At 40.5% G+C, this 5,502-nt stretch overlaps 1 protein-coding gene across 5 annotated transcripts in view; it reads right to left on the bottom strand.

Moving 5' to 3' along the window:
* Window positions 1-821: 821 nt before the first annotated feature.
* Window positions 822-5,502, bottom strand: part of SYNCRIP (synaptotagmin binding cytoplasmic RNA interacting protein) — a 43,523-nt gene continuing 38,842 nt past the window's right edge. For 3 of the 5 annotated variants that reach the window (XR_003094893.1, XR_003094894.1, XR_003094896.1), the window contains exon 12: window positions 2,910-3,644. The gene's annotated coding sequence lies outside the window, so the exon portion shown is untranslated. Of the gene's footprint in view, window positions 841-2,908; window positions 3,645-5,502 lie in introns of those variants that run through there. The other 2 variants (XR_003094895.1, XR_003094892.1) reach the window with 2 other exon arrangements.

The raw sequence follows: 5,502 nt of genomic DNA, 5'->3' as shown, positions 1-5,502 counted from the left end.
TCGGGGGCAGCGTAGCGTCCCGCCTGTTCCTCCGCGCCGCTACCTGGCCCCCTCCAGCCACTCGTCTTAAACCCGTGACCGCGCTCCCTGCCCCTTGGCTGTAGCTGTCCCCGTCGCGCCTCTCGCACCAGGGAGAGGAAGCCATTGCTCCGGGTGTTCCCCACGTGTACCGGCGGCCTGTACATCAGACTGCAGGGCCAGCGGGTGCTGTCTGGCGTGCTCTGCCGTGCCCCACTCCGCCTTAAATCTCTGCTTGTCACCCGCAGCCCTGTTTTATGTTCCCCCAAATTCAGCTGAGGCATACGTAACAGCTCTGCTAACAACAGGCATTAAGCCCATGTTTCCCTTATGCATCAGGTAGACCTGTGCACTAGCCCAACTACCTAATTGTAGGCTTGCTGGGTCAAGAACTAGGTTTGGTTACCCGTAAACCTCCACAAACGATTAACAACACCTAATCTGAGAAGCTGATTTCCTCACCAAAGAGCCACTCCCAGACCACTGCACCCATTCATTCAGAAAAAAAATATATTTCTTACACTTGTAAAGGTTCACCAATCCCAGTCATGAACGCATGAAATGTCAGCTATGTAGCATCAAGAAATCTGAACGTGCACTTGCCCCTTAAGCGGGGAGGCGAGATGGTGAGTATTTATAGCGTTCATGCTGTCTCAGCAGTAGAGAATGTTTTACCCTGCCTTGAAGCGAGTCAGAGCACTGGCATCGTTCGTGGCTCTGCTGAGCCTATGCACCCCAGCAATCGGCTTCTGTCCCCCCTCATCCTTCCATGTTACAGGCAGTGTGAGCAGTGCATGGTGTTTCTTGTTATCCCATCCTCCCCTAATGAAGGGACAGGAAAACAGCTGGAATTAGCTTACCACAGGAAATGAAGAGCCAAGAGAAATGACTTTTAAGAGTTTAAAAAAATGCAGTTGGATAAAGAAAAACTGTTCCCCTATGAACAAAGAGATGACACCAGTAACTTCCACACACTATCCATGCTCAGGGTGGCTTAAAGGCTTGTGGCTTAGGACAAAGGCTTGTACAACCAAGATCATAGGTTAAACCTTACCTAAATTGGAGGAATATTCTCTCTTGCTTATAGCAGCCTAATAAGTACACCTATATTTTATTCATCATACTTTTAAAATGCAAAGATGCTTTCTCTACAATCATCTGGCATTAGAAACACCTGATAATTGGTCACTGCCAGATCACTCAACGGTTATTTGCATTCCCCTCGTGAGTGGTGAATTAACCAACATTTATTGTAGTTGGTGGGAAGAGAATGGTTTTAAGAATCACTTAAGCATTCAATAGAACAACTCCCTAAAAGTTTAAAAATAGGCCCTTCCCCTTCTACTGCCTGGGGTAACAGCAGGAAAGTCCTTAGCAGGGGCCTGGCAGCTGTGTATCTAGATTCCTTGTGGGCTCTAGCTCTAGTTTCACATCCATAGAAAGGCTCTTCCCTTCATTCCCAAGCCATTAGCAGTTCATGAGGAAGCCAGGGAAAGCTGCTGACCAGTAAGTGCTCTGATCCCAACCAGTTCAATTAAGAAGCAGGAGTCAGGCTGAAAACATGGGGCAAAATACTTCTGGGATTCTTCAGGTAGGACAAGCCCATTGTCCCACTTGAAGTACTCAAGTGTAGAGAGAACATGCACCTCTACCCCAACAATTAGGGCTACTTCCAGTTAATTGCCACTCAGAATATGCAAGTCTTGTGCCTGGTTTGAAACCAGGGATAAACCTAAGGTCTGTTTTTAATTTCAGTCCTCAAGCTCCTGTCAGCTCTAAGTAGATGTGAAAAATAAGGCACAAAGTCATGAAAATGCAAAAGTTAATGAGACTAACTGTTAAAGGAAGAAAAAGGGGGCAAAGGACAAAAAATAAAAGTCTACATTAGTGCATGGCTTGGGACCATATTCTGTGAACCCTTAACTTCCTATGAAGTCACCTGTATTACAAATGAAGTTGAATGATGCTATTTGCAAGATTAGGATCTTAGTTGCAAATTCAATGGTTAAATGTAATGATAGCATGCACATTGTGAACCTAGTTAGGGAATAGCTTTAGTAGGGCTAAATGTGACACAGTTGGTGTGCACACTGAGGTTTTTTAGGTGTATGGTTTAGTAAAAATTAGTTATTTTCATTGGATTTTATATAACATGCAGAAAAAAATGCAAGTATGAAAGGACAGCAAGTCAGAAGGAAGAATTACTCTCAGGAACCGATTCCTATCTTCTCCCTCCCACCCCCTTCCCAGGATGGTTTTTGTGAAAGACCATTCTGCATGCATGTTCCATCTGCACACATAATTTACATCCTTAAAAGAACCGTCTTGGGTGTGCACCTGAACTCACAAGGGCATAATGTGATGAGCAGGGGCTATCCCTCAGCTTCCTCTTACACAGCTAAAACAAATCTTAAACTCTAGCCATAACCCTATTTTACTGTCCTACTCTCAATCTGGGCAATTAAATCCTTTACACAGTTATATGACAAAAGTCTTGGTTTCAGTAGTCATTCCTTAAAACTATGCACAATTACATTTTTAAGGCCCATATCCTGCAGTTTCTTTAATGTAGGCAGTCCCATGTTTATTAACAGCACCTCTGAAGATGTACTTTTATCAGTTAGTTTCCTGCAAACCCACATTCAGTTCATGACTTCTCTAGAAAGCTGGAGTAAGCGTTAAGATAGCATAAATATATGCAGTTAACATTTTGTGTTGTAGTTAGTTTGTTCAAACATATAGTTAAGGTTTCTGATTTAAGCTGAAGTTTGTGATACAAACCTAACAAAATGAAATAATGTTAAAGATTAAAGCTCCCCAGAACTGAAGTTGTGCTTTCTAGCTAAAATAAGACAAAGCAAGAAAAATATAGTAAATATTTCTGTAATACACATGAAAAAATACTCAAAATACAAATACAGTCTATCTTTAAAAAAACATTTAAATTCATAACTATTGCAATATACACCATAGTTGTTTTTGTTTTTGAAGACACCACAGCAAAATACCTTTAAACATGAACTGCTGTGCTGCCTTTCACATGACATCAATGCAAAGTGTGGTTAATTAAATTTTAAAGTCATTGCTTAAATAGGTGTTGTGAAAAAAAGACAACAGTATCACTAAAGTCTTATGTATTATTTTTCTGGGTCATTTTTGGCTGGATTGGATAAATTATAGTTTATGTAATTGTTTCAACATTACACAGGTGCTCCGCTCAGGAAAAAGCAACTATCGGCGACCTCACTAAGAACAGTTAGGGTTTCTCAAAACCCAAATTTGAAAGTAGATGCCATCAAATCAACCTCCACATTTATCTTTAAAATGGTTAGTGACATATTTTGAAGTCAGTTTAATTTAGGTAAGAGACATATGGAAAGAAAAAAAAAAATCTTACTATATCTAGTTTTCACTGTACAATTGTAGCGGAGTTAATTCGGCTTTGAGGATGCTATGCCAATATGAAGCTATGTCATATAGAATAAGTTAAGCAAATCATACATAAAAGATATGCTGTTAAATGAAGACCAAGAGAGCATACACTGCTGCCAGCACAGACTTGGACTCCTCATTTCATTTAGACTGTTCAGATCATCTGGAATATTGTAATGGAAGGTCAGCTGGTCCTGAACAAAGAGAAAGAAGGGGACTGAGGAGAACCTGCCTGCTTGGAAAGAAAACATTGGACATTTTCTATTGTAATGAAGGGGAAATTGACTACTGACTACAGATAGTATTTCCTCTCCCAAAACAGCCACTATACTTTAAAAATTCAGGATTAGCAGCAGACTAAATGGGTTTGTCATTCAATGAGAGGGATTTTTTGAGATTCATTTTTATTGGACCAGCTGTATAGTTGGGAGAGCTTTCAGCTCTGTGAAGGACATTCAATGTTTGTCTCAACAAGTGATCCAATAAAAGGTATCACAAAAAATAATCCTTGCCTCATACATTTCTTAGACCATCCCAACTACAGCAGTCCAATTCAATTTGCAATTCAAAACATTTTTCATAGGCCCCAAATGTAACAGAACCAGCAGCTGAGATCATCCAATACTCAGACAAGTTTCCTAAGAGAAGCTTACATGGGAAAAGGGTTGTATTGCTGCCTGGGAAACACTAGCATTAAAACAGGCATGGAGGTAATTTGTGGTCTAACAGGAGGCAAAGACATACAACAAAGAAAAAGCAAGCTGGCAGGAAGGTTAAATGAAAGAACATGAATCAGCAAAGAGATCTTAGGACCTACCAAGAACTAACTCTGAGGGAATGCAACAGATGGAGGAAAAGAGTTGGTGACACTAAGTGTGCTCAACAGGGGAAGCAAGGATACTTTTAAAGAGAAATAAGATCAGGAGGGAAATTTAAAAAAAAAAAAAAATTAGTGCAAGGAACAGCCCAAGTCCAAGGGAAATAAGGAAATGTCTAGCATGACCCCTCCCCCCACAAACTAAATACATTTTAAAAAAAAGCATACACAAAGCTTTTTTCTAGTTTGTACTCAAAAGACCTCTCTAGACACCTTTTCAGAGGGTGAGTCTGCAAGAGTGAAAGAGCAAGTTGTTGGAGAAAGAATAAAACATGCTCTAGTACGTGCTAGTGGAAACAAGGGACAAAGGCTGACTTACAGAATTAAGACAAATTCAAAACCCTGACATAAGCATTTACTTGTTTGTTTATTCTTTATATGTATCATGTATTTATTATTTGACTATTGAGAAGTATTCCATTTTGAAAGCATAAACAGCAGAGAGCTTAAGCAGCCACTAGAGGTTAATGAACTTGGAAAGAACTGGGACATCAAAGAAATTTAATAAATTCCTTCCATGCATCCCATAGATCTGTCATGGAAACAGAAAAAGAAATCCAACTCAAGCCCAAAATATACCACCCTTTATTGAATCTGAAACCTAGAGACAGAACTTAATGTCTTAGAAAAAATGTGTTACATCTCCCTTTGTGTAAAAACTAGTTCTACAATGGCAGGGAAAGGTCTTTTGAAGCAATTAGGTACTGAGTAATGTAAACTAGACCTGGCCTCAAGGTTCAAACACATTAGAGAAATATGATGAAGTCTTACTATAGCAGGTATAACATGATTGAAGAATGAATGTGTCACAACCCAAAGTTGTGGATTTTTTAATTGTGTGCGCTTTGGCACCGCTAAATTATGTTCCCGCCGAATTGGAGCTCTTTTGCACGACAGAGTGTTCTGTTGTAATGGAGAACCCGCGTGCAGAAAAGTGTTTCCCGCCGTTCTATAGCCTTCTTTGCATTGTGCATGACTTTTGCATTTAGTGATGCACGCTGCAAAGGAGTTTTCCCGCCATTTGTATTAAGATTTGAGCCACATTATTGGCCGGTCTTAATTTAGGCACACGTGGCGGCTAGCTATTGGTTTGCTAGCCGTACAAAAGGCTTGGGTGGTTTCCGCCCAAGTTGGAGAGAAAGACGGAGAGACGGATCTCTAAGCGCTGTGGGTCC

The sequence above is a fragment of the Alligator sinensis genome, unplaced genomic scaffold, assembly GCF_000455745.1.
Source record: "Alligator sinensis unplaced genomic scaffold, ASM45574v1 scaffold55_1, whole genome shotgun sequence".
Lineage (NCBI taxonomy): Eukaryota > Metazoa > Chordata > Crocodylia > Alligatoridae > Alligator > Alligator sinensis.
Note: the sequence above shows the minus strand (reverse complement) of the source record. Positions and strands in the feature narration are given on the sequence as shown.